Source organism: Puma concolor, chromosome B1, assembly GCF_028749965.1.
Source record: "Puma concolor isolate L17-30 chromosome B1, mPumCon1.1.hap2, whole genome shotgun sequence".
Lineage (NCBI taxonomy): Eukaryota > Metazoa > Chordata > Mammalia > Carnivora > Felidae > Puma > Puma concolor.
This window is the reverse complement of record NC_141670.1, coordinates 155,953,464-155,965,669: the sequence shown is the minus strand read 5'-3', so window position 1 is coordinate 155,965,669 and position 12,206 is coordinate 155,953,464.

Here is a 12,206-nt window from a genome sequence, read left to right as displayed (position 1 = left end):
TTTCTCTCTTTTTTAAAATTTATTGTTCAATTTACTTCCAAATTAATTAGCATATGGTACAAGAATGATTTCAGGGGGAGATTCCTTAATGCCCCTTACCCATTTAGAACATCCCCCTCCCACAAACCCTCCAGCAACCCTCTGTTTGTTCTCTATATTTAAGTCTTTTATGTTTCATCCCCCTCCCTGTTTTTTATATTATTTTTGCTTCCCTTCCCTTATGTTTATCTCTTTTGTATCATAAATTCCTCATATGAGTGAAGTCATATGATATTTGTCTTTCTTTGACTGACTAATTTTGCTTAGCATAATACCCTCTAGTTCAATCCAAGTAGTTGCAAATGGCAAGATTTCATTATTTTTGATTGCCGAGTAATACTCCATTGTATATATATGCCACATCTTCTTTATCCATTCATCCATCAATGGACATTTTGGCTCTTTCCATACTTTGGCTATTGTCGATAGTGCTGCTATAAACATTGGGGTGCATATGCCCCTTTGAAACAGCACACCTGTATCCCTTGGATAAATACCTAGTAGGGCAATTGCTGGGTTATAGGGTAGTTCTATTTTTAAGTTTTTGAGGAACCTCCATACTGTTTTCTAGAGTGGCCACACCAGTTTGCACTCCCATCAGTAGTGCAAAAGAGAGCCCTTTTCTCTGCATCCTCACCAACATCTGTTGTTGCCTGAGTTAGCCATTCAGACAGGTGTGAGGTGGTATCTCATTGTGGTTTCGATTTGTATGTTCCTGATGATAAGCGATGTTGAGCATTTTTTCATGTGTCAGTTGGCCATCTGGATGCCTTCTTTGGAGAAGTGTCTATTCATGTATTTTGTCCATTTCCTCACTGGATTATTTGTTTTTTGGGTGTTGAGTTTGATAAGTTCTTCATAGATTTTGGATACTAATCCTTTATCTGATATGTCATTTGCAAATATCTTCTCCCATTCTATTGGCTGCAATTTAGTTTTGCTGATTATTTCCTTCCTTGTTTAGAATATTTTTATTTTGATGAGTTCCTAATAGTTAATTTTTGCTTTTGTTTCCCTTGCCTCTGGAGACGTGTTGAGTAAGAAATTGCTGCGGCCAAGATCAAAGAGGTTTTTGCCTGCTTTCTCCTCGAGGATTTTAATGTCTTCCTGTCTTATGTTTAGGTCTTTCGTCCATTTTGAGTTTATTTTTGTGTATGGTGTAAGAAAGTGATCCAGGTTCATTCTTCTGCATGTCGCTGTCCAGTTTTCCCAGGACCACTTGCTGAAGAGACTGTCTTTATTCCATTGGTTATTCTTTCCTGCTTTGTCAAAGATTAGTTGGCCATGTTTGTGGGTCCATTTCTGAATTCACTATTCTGTTCCATTGATCTGAATGACTGTTTTCGTGCCAGTACCATACTGTCTTCATGATTACAGCTTTCTAATATATCTTGAAGTCCAGGAGTGTGATGCCTCCAGCTTCAGTTTTCTTTTTCAAGATTGCTTTGGCTATTCAGGGTCTTTTCTGGTTTATATAAATTTTAGTACTGTTTGTTCTAGCTCTGTGAAGAATGCAGATGTTATTTTGATAGGTATTGCATTGAATATGTAGATTGCTTTGGGTAGTACCAACATTTTAGCAATGTTTGTTCTTCCAATCCAGGAGCATGGAATATTTTTCCATATTTTTGTGTCTTCTTCAATATCTTTAATAAGCTTTCTATAGTTTTCAGTGTATAGATTTTTCACCTGTTTGCTTATGTTTATTCCTAGGCATTTCATGGGTTTTGGTACAATCATAAATGGGATTATAAATTATAAATTGATTTCTCTCTCTGTTGTCCCATTATTGGTGTATAGGAATGCAACCAATTTCTGTGCATTGATTTTATATCCTGCGACTTTGCTGAATTCATGGTTCAGTTCTAGCAGTTTTTTGGTGGAATCTTTTGGGTTTTCCATATAGAGAATCATGTCATCTGTGAAGACTGAAAGTTTGACTTCCTCCTGGCCAATTTGGATGCCTTTTATTCCTTTGTGTTATCTGATTGCTGAGGCTAAGACTTCCAATACTATGTTGAATAACAGCAGTGATAGTGGACATCCCTGTCATGTTCCTGACCTTAGGAGGAAAGCTCTCAGTTTTTCCCCACTGAGGATGATATTAGCAGTGGGTCTTTCATATATGGCTTTTATGGCCTTGAGATATGATCCTTCTATCCTTACTTGCTTGAGGGTTTTTATCAAGAAAAGATGCTGTACTTTGTCAAATGCTTTCTCTGCATCTATTGAGAGGATCATGTGGTCTTCTCCTTTTATTGATGTGATGTATCACATTGATTGTTTTGCAGATATTGAACCAGCCTAGCATCACAGGTGTAAATGCCACTTGCTTATGGCAAGTAATTTTTTTTTTTAATGTATTGTTGGATCCAGTTGGCTAGTATCTTGTTGAGGATTTTCGCATCCATGTTCATCTGGGAAATTTGTCTATAGTCATTTTTAGTGGGGTCTCTGTCTGGTTTTGGAATCAAGGTACTGCTGGCTTTATAGAAAGAGTTTGGAAGTTTTCCTTCCATTTCTATTTTTTGGAACAGCTTCAAGAGAATAGGGGTTAACTCTTCCTCAAATGTTTGATAGAATTCCCCTGGAAAGCCATCTGGCCCTGGACTTTTGCTTTTTGGGAGATTTTTGATTATTAATTCAATTTTTTACTGGTTATGAGTCTGTTCAAATTTCTATTTCTTCCTGTTTCAGTTTTGGTAGTTTATATGTTTCTAGGAATTTGTCCATTTCTTCCAGATTGCCCATTTTATTGGTGTATAATTGCTCCTAATATTCTTTTATTATTATTCGTATTTCTGCAGTGTTGGTTGTGATCTCTGGGAGAAACCATTCCTTGGGGACCAAATGAGTGCTGGCAACATTTCAATTCCCTACCTGCATTTGTTTAGAGTGTAATAATTCATTGAATTCTTATGATTTGTACAAGTTTCTGCAGGTTATTTATATATCAATTAAAATGGCACCATTTTTGCATATCAGATTATTACCAGGTTGAAACTTGGTAGTCTCAATTTTTGGCAAAAGTGTGGAAAATTGGTATGTATATATGCTGTTGGAGGTTCTCTTAATTGGTATGTCCACATTGTTCAATAATGTGGATAATCTATCAAATTCAAAGTGATTATTACCTTTAGCTTAGTAGTGGGATATTTATTTCAGCATTGTTTGTAATAGTAAGATAGAGAGTTGTCTAAGCACAACCTGGTATATAATCACAAAAATGGTATATTTTTGCTATATTCTTCAACTGTTAAAAATAATAAAAACTTTGCGGACTGGCACAGAAAGAATTCCAAGAGAAATAGTTGAACAAAAACAGCAAGGATCAGAATAATGCAAACATAATGCCACAAAACTAATAACCTGTGGGAATAAACTGGTTCAAGCTACAAGATACTCTTACAGTTTACACAGCTGGGTGATATTCATCAAGCACATTTTTACATTACATAATTACATATTTTTACATTATATATATATATATTTACCCTTAAGTAGGAAGGGTAGGAATACCCTGGGAAATAGGATAGTATTAGTTCCAGTTTGCCAGTGAGGAAACTGAGATTCAGTGTAGTGGAGACAGAGAACCAAAACCACACAGTGATCAAGTGAAGATTTTGGCTTTTCAACTTAGTAACTAAATGAACGCCACACGTTATACACTGCATGAAAAGATTTCAAGATCTATCTGAAAAGCAAGGGCTTTGGGAGAACATCAAATCTAATATATAAAATGAGGCATCTTGAATCACACTTCGATTGTTACTGTGTAAGCTGAGTCTCCACCATCACTAACTTCTCCAGAATATTAGAATGCTAAACATAATTTCATAATTCATGAAGAGCGAGGGTGCTTTTTCTTATTGGTTTTAGCAAATATACCTCCAGGTATACATGGTTGTTATCGTCAGTGATCTTCTCTATCGCTCCAGATAGCTTTTTTTTTTTTCTCCTCACAAATAGGAGGTAGAAGAGAACACTTTTGCTGAGCAGTGTGTATGATCCTGTTCTTACTGTTGCCAGGGAAGGGCTGTTTTGAAAGATAAGGCTTAGGGAAAAGACAGTGGTGACATTTCATCTACACAGATCTTAGGGAAAAAGTTGTCTCCAACTTACTGGTTAGAAACAAATCAACAAAGATAAGACCTTGACCAAAGGAACTCCTCCTTTTGTAGCTCCTTCCTGTGGAAGGACAGGGTTTAGAATTTAGGTTTCTCCCGGGTGGCTTTGTGTTGTTACCACAAGCTGACAGAATAAGTGGAAGACTTTTCTAAAGCTTTTGAGCAGATAATTACTTTCTCTGATATCCCAATATTATAGTTTTACAACTAAATGGCAGATCTTACATTTAAGAGCCAACTCCATTTAAAATTACAAAGTACATGTCTGAACTTTTGACACAGACATTTAAAAGGCCCAGTAAAATAATTATTGCCATAAAATCCACAAGCCTGGGCTCTTCCTCTTTAGAATTTTTACAAGCTTGCTTTCTTTCTTTGTGTACAAAATCCATTCATATTATTTGGTTTCTTTGAATTTTTATTAGTATTAATTATCCTCGTGTAGTATCATAGTATATTTTCTGGTTAAGTATTGCCAGTTGTGACAAGTGGAGAGTGACTAAAATAATTAAATTTGTTTCCCAAATTGATTTTGCTTAATTTATCTTCTATTTTTTTTTTTTTGCTATAACTCTGGATGTCACATTTTGCACATTGACCATTATCATTATGTTATGTTCAAAAGAAAAGAATATCTTAACAAATATATTTTAAAAAAAAGATTATTTTTGGTAACCTGTGAGTCTTGAAAGTAAAAGAAAAAAGAGAGGTAAAATTTATTATGATTCATTTTATTCTTTCTTCCTGTTGCCGAAAGAATTGAATGGTATTTATGTATCTTTCTGAAAATGAAGGCCCACCTAAGCAGTGTCAGGTATGATGTTCTACCACATACTTCCTTTATGCTAAAGTTTGTTATTTTGATTGTGCCTACAGAGAGTAGTCCAACTATAGAAGCTTAATTCTGAAGTTAGTTTTCTATTTTGCATCCCATGGTTTAAAAGCAATTTTTAAAATGTCATGCAAACAATGATAATAATTTTCATAGAATTGCTCCTAAAGTGGGAAAACCACTTTGATATTTTACAGATGTGATGACCCAGGTCAAAATAGGCTAACTTGATTTGGGCCAAGTTGTGAGAGTTCATTTTAACAGTTAGAATCTCTCAAGCCTTCTAACTCTAGGCAATAGGATTTCTTTTTCTATTTAATGTTTCATCCAAATAAAATGCCAAATAATTTTATTTTTTTGGTTTATTTTGTTTTTACATTTTTAATTATCTTCACTCAAGCTTACAAAAATGTGTCTGTACCCGGCAGGTCCTACAATGGATGATGAGCAAAATGGATTTTGGCAGTGTTTACCCTTTCATTTGCAAACTCCATCTTAAGAAATTCCTATCAATATTTAATCAGCAGTATTCACTGACATCCATAGCAAGCTATTTACTTTTATATAACCTCATTTTTTATGGTTAATTTTTTTCACACACTGACGGTTTTCCTATGGAAATAAAGTGAGATTATAAAACACTAATCTTGGGGAGAGACAATATATTAGCAAGAATGATTCAAAATATACCTCAATACTCATAGTAATAAAACCAACTACAAAATTTGCTTGTAATACCCTGAAAACGAGACTTTGGTGTTTACAAGCTCATACCATTATTAACCCTGTCTCAGGTGTAGTTCTCTAGAAGTAGAGCCTGAGACTGGGATTCTTTTTTTTTTTTTTTTTTAATTTTTTTTTTCAACGTTTATTTATTTTTGGGACAGAGAGAGACAGAGCATGAACGGGGGAGGGGCAGAGAGAGAGGGAGACACAGAATCGGAAACAGGCTCCAGGCTCTGAGCCATCAGCCCAGAGCCCGACGCGGGGCTCAAACTCACGGACCGCGAGATCGTGACCTGGCTGAAGTCGGACGCTTAACCGACTGCGCCACCCAGGCGCCCCAAGACTGGGATTCTTAGGCAACGTATTGGAGAAGTGACTTTAGGGGAAATTGAATAAAGAAAACACAGAAGATGGGGCTTCTGGTTGGCTCAGTCAGAAGAGCATCAACTCTTGATCTCAGAGTCATGAGTATGAACCCTACATTGGGTGAAGAGATTACTAAAAATAATAACAATAATAAGAATAATAATAATAAAAGAAAGCACAGAGGGCAAGATAAGAAACTAAGCAAGAATGTGGTCTCAGCTGGAGACTATATTCAAGCTGATCCCACGGGAATAATCTGGGATACAAACTACACCAAGGAATTAAGCTCACGTTTAAGGACATATGACCAGTCTTACATACCCCATGAGAGTCAGTCATTGAGAGATACCCTGGTATGTCATTATGGGGAGTATAGTCTTGTGAGAATAGTGCCTCCCATTTGGCAAATGGCCATTCTCCAGAAAAGACAGCACTATGATTTATTCATGATGGCTGGTGTACAGGTGCATAAGCTGGGTGGGGCATCAACAATACCCACGATAACCCATGCCCTGCACCACCAAGATACATTTGCTTCTTATACTAAATTACATAACTGAGGCAAAGTTTCTCCAGGCTTACAGATTTATGGTTGACCACAATTTTGGGGAAACTTACAAGGGGGCTAGTTAGACAAACAATAATCCCCACTACTCTATTTGTTCCCAAAGCCTTGGCTAATGTTCATCACTGTTTTACTATTTCTACCACCCATTCTTGATAACTTTCAATCTCAACTTGCATTTCCATTGGTTTAGGTGGCATTTCTGGTGAGTTGACCCAGATTCTCATCTCTGAGCGCTTTAAATTTCTATTACCATGCCCCTATTATGCAAAGGTTGCTGTATTTGCTGATTTACAGTTAAAACTAGACATTTTACTGAATTCATTTTCTAGTTCCAAAAGGTTTTGTTGTTGTTGTGGAGTAGTTAGGGTTTTCTATACCTATAAGCACGTCATCTGTAAACAGACCACTTCCCTCTTCCTTTCCAATTTGGATGTCTTTTATTTTTTCTCTTCTAATTCTTTTAGCTAAGACTTCTGTACTCTGTTAAATGCTAGTGGTGAGAGTAGGCATCCTTGCTTTGTTTCTGATCTTAGAGAAGAGCTTTTAGTTTTTTACCATTGAGTATGTTTGCTGTGGGCCTTTTACATGTTGAGATAATTTCCTTCTATAGCTAGCTTATTGAGTGTTTTTATTATTGAAAGTGTATTGAATTTTTTATGTTATTGTTCACATCTATTGAAATGATCATGTGATTACATCTGTTCTTCATACCTCTGGTTTTTAAAAAAACAAAAAATATAATAATGCAGTCTCTTGTGTGCTGTCCATCTATCTGTCTCTGAGAAACATTATATTCCCTTTGTCACTTCTATAGGTCTCTAGATGTTGGGCATTTTTGCCTGCCATTTTGAATTTTTGACTGATTATAGTATCCCTCATGTCATGACTCAGTGCCCACTTACATGAAGAAGTAGAGATATAATAATTTAAAACATGGAATTTGAAGTCAAAGAGAATTGAATCTGGACTCTATCATTCACTAACTTCTTCAGCATTATCTACCTTAGCCATTGCTTGACCTCGTGCATTCTTTATTTATTTTTATATTTGGGATAATGGTAAATATTTTATAAATTTATAGTAATGATTCCATAAGTTTACAAATAGTTTTAAGTTCCAAAAGATACAATAATTTATTCTAGTTAGTGTTATTGCCAAAAAAAGAACAAAATGGTAAAAATACGCGTCACACAATATTTGAAATTCATTTTGCAGAAGTTTATGGCCTTTACTGACAGGCTGAGTGCCTACTCTACAGTCTAAGAACATTGGCAGAAATGACAACAACAAAAAAATAAGAATAATATTAAAATTTAGGTGTTTTGCCAAGTAACAAAGAGAAGGTCCCTTGGAATTATATTTCACAAATAATTTGTACACTGATTTCATTTGAATCATCAGGTGAGCCCCACCGGTTCTCATGTTGATACAAATCTGTACACATTAGGTGCTATACTGAAGTAAACAGTGAAAAGTTCCCAAATTCCTATGGTCACATTTCTACCAACAGTATAAGATACAGAAATAACTGGTAAAGATAGGCACTAAAACTGAAAACGTGTTGCATTTAACACTGCATTGAATTTAATTTTTTTTCTTGTTCATCAAAAATGCAGTCTATATTCTATGCACAATGCTATGGCAACAATGTATCAAGAAAACTAGACAATTAATTAAACAAATGTATTCATAAAGTATATATCTGCCACCATTATAGATTTTTGGAGATACAGCAAAGAGGTAAAATCATCTTTATTCTTATGGAATCCACAATCTAGGCAGTAATTCTCTCCTAGGAGAAATTTATCCCCAGGTGACAGTTAGCAATGTTCAGAAACATTTTTAGTTGTTCCAGCTAGGGACGATACTACTGGGGCCAAGCCTAAGAAACTCTGGTCTAGAAGGAATAGAAGAAGGCAATAACAAAGAAATAAATCAACAAACTATTAAATAAAAAAAATGATGCTTAGATTACTGATTTGGGTCAAAGAAAATTGATATTAGCTAAAGAAGTTTGAGGTTAAAGAAAGCTTGAAGGAAAAAAATCAAGAATTCAACAAGTGTTATGTTTGATATACTTCTGTGTCATACAGGTAGAAGTATCTAGTAAGCCACTAGGTATATGACTAAACTCAACACATATATTTGCCCTGGAGATCTATATCTAAATACCATCATTGGATAGATTGTTATTCAAATTCACAGTAATAGAAGAGATCATCTGTGAATAAAGTATATAGAGAGAAAAGATGAAGCTAGAACTGGGCTCTAAAGAGTTTCATTCTTTGGTGATTCAGTGAATAAGAAAGAGTAAACAAAGAAGACTGGAAGGGTCAGATGTAAAGAGTCAGACAGTGTTCCGTCTCTGTACACAAAATTCAATGTGTTGGCTATCCTTTTTTCTTAAAATTTGGATGATAGACTCTGGTTTTATGATGTCACAAAGAACAAGGGAGTGTGGACAAAAGAAAGATTGGATTGTTCGTAGAATAGGTAAAGTGTGCTGAAATGCAGTCACCAGGAATAAACAACAGATTGATAAATGTAATCACTAAGGAGAATAGAAAAATGGGACAATATTTGGAGGAGGGTAGGCTTACTTTATTTGTATTTTATTTGATTTTTGTTTATTTTTTTTTAATTTTTTTTTTTCCAACGTTTTTATTTATTTTTGGGACAGAGAGAGACAGAGCATGAACGGGGGAGGGGCAGAGAGAGAGGGAGACACAGAATCGGAAACAGGCTCCGAGCCATCAGCCCAGAGCCCGACGCGGGGCTGGAACTCACGGACCGCGAGATCGTGACCTGGCTGAAGTCGGACGCTTAACCGACTGCGCCACCCAGGCGCCCCTTGTTTATTTTTTTTAAGATTGGCAACACTAATGCATGTTTTTGAGCCAATGACAGTGATCGGATAGAGAGCAAGAGGTTGACAAATTAAGTTTCAGATGACAAGGGAGTGAAGTACTTAGAAAGGCAAATGAATGATAAAACAGAGATATCTCTACATTAGTCAACCAAACTGAACAACTGACAACTTATTGCAGTTTTTATGTTTGAGTAAGTATTCCATTTGATTTTATCTTTCAGGCCTGCAACTGAATATCATGGCCTGTTACTGAGACTAAGACTCTCAAAAATTTTAATTGACTATCTAATAAGAAGTGAAATAATTTAGCTTTTAGTGTTTTTGAAAATTTGGAAAAAAAATCTCAGAATATTATTATTCTGAAACATGCATGTTCATTTATATATGTTAAATATATATTTGCTCAAAGGTATAAGAATTATATGAATTACTTTTTAACCTTAAAAAGGAAAACAAATGTAAAAATGCCTAACATTTCATTTTACATTTCATTCTAACAAACTAATATTTGTGCATGATTCCCAAAAAAGCTAATTTACCAGAAATCAAGAAATCCATTATTTGCTTCATGACAAAAAATGCTACTTCTTTCAACACTTCTTATTTAGATATATAATGTTTTTATTTGGGGCAAGAATATCATTTAATTAGAGACTAGTTTAAAATTTTAGTTGGCATTACATTGTTTTAATTTTATGAATAGATACAAGTATGGCTTACACTTGAAATAATACTCATTAAAGTTCTGCAGGAATCAAAATAGCTACAAACTTTTGCAATGATTGCAAAAAATATATATTTAGTATTTTGCTTCCCCTTTATATAAGAGTATTTATCCTTTTTCTTTGTAAAGGAAATAGTTTATGAATCTTTCCTGTTGCAGAAAAAAAAAAACAGAAAAGAAAAAGTGTTCTTCAAACCATCTTAATTTAATACTGTTATTTTCCTTTTAAGATAAATAATTTTAGGGGCACCTGTATGGCTCAGTCACTTAAGCGTCCTCTTGGTTTCACCTCAGGTCATGATCTCACGGTTCATGAGATGAAGTCCCATGTCGGGCTTTGGACTGATTGCGCTGAGCCTGCTTGAGATTCTGTCCTCTCTATGCCCCTCCCCCTGCGGCGTGCATGCTCTCTCTCTCTCAAAATAAATAAACTTAAAAAAAAAGATAAATATTTTTAAATCTTCTTGAGTCAAATATTTGATTTATCACAGGAATAGCAAGTTGTTCAGTATCTTTCCATTCTCAATGTGCTACAGAAATAAACCTGTCAAAGATGAAGTTTAATAGAATTTTCCTGTTTTTAATGTTTTAGTAATGATGTCCATAACAACAACAAAATAATGTCCATAACAAATCTAGTAATTGCCTGAAACATGACAAATATAATAAGCGTGTTTTCATGTCCATGAAATAATTCCAAAGTTATATTTCAAATAATTTGTTCAGAAAAAGTTTACTTCTACTTTCTTTTATTTTTTCCATGAAATTATTTATTGCCTCAATTTTGAAATTATTTTACAGAGCTATGCCTAGACATATATGTTCATGGGATACATAGCTTCTAAATCTTATCTCTTCCAACAGACTTAATTTGTGATAATGCAGAAAATGAAAACTCTCAATATTAATAATTTAAATTATTTTATTTTCACTTATTTTGCTTATTATTTTTGATATTTTATGCATTAATAAGATATAATACAGTAGTTAAACTAGCATATTAAAGTGATTAAATTATATGTGTATGTGTGATTCACAGTATGCTGTTTAACACACAGCAGGTATTTTAGAAGTGTTTACGTTTTCTTAAAATTTAAGGTACAAACTGGGGCGCCTGGATGGCTCAGTCAGTTGAGTGTCTGACTTCAGCTAGGTCATGATCTCACAGTTCTTGAGGTCAAGCCCCACATTGGGCTCTGTGCTGACAGCTCAGAGCCTGGAGCCTGCTTCAGATTCTGTCTCCCTCTCTCGCTGCCCCTCCCTCACTCACACTCTATCTCTCTCTCTCAAAAATAAATAAATATTAAAAAAAAAATTAAAAAAATTTAAGGTACAAATAAATACTTATAACTTAAATTAATAAATAGCATAGTTAGTAAACATCCATATACACAATAGTTTCAACTATTTTGATAAATGCCTATTCAAATATATGATAGGTCTTTATCAAATATTTTACCCATTCAGTCATTCTAAGTTATCTGAATATCTATTATGTGCCAGACTCTCTGCTATACATGAGGAATATATTCGTAGTTAAAACTTTTGTAGTCCTAGGAGTGTTGAACTCATATTCTAGCTGGTTAGAATAATCAAATGACCCCTGAAATAAACTTAAGTATAGACTATATGAATACCACAGTATAATATTTGCCAAGATTGGCTAAAGTAGCCAATCAAAAGGTAGTTTGGAGTAAAAATCTCGAACGATATTGTTAGATTGTGATGGGCTAGTTGTCTCTTCAAATTGCATTTTTAAGTTACATTTGTTCTTACTCAACTTTTTGTTGTTTAAAAATGTTAATAAAAATTGCTCGGAATAGTATTTCCATATGAATCTTGCCAGGTGATCTAGGCCGTCAGGATAGTCTCAAACAAGAGGCATGAGTGCACCCATTATTACGATAGTTTTATTCTAGTAGGCGAAGAAATGCCATAAACCAAAAACCAAGAGA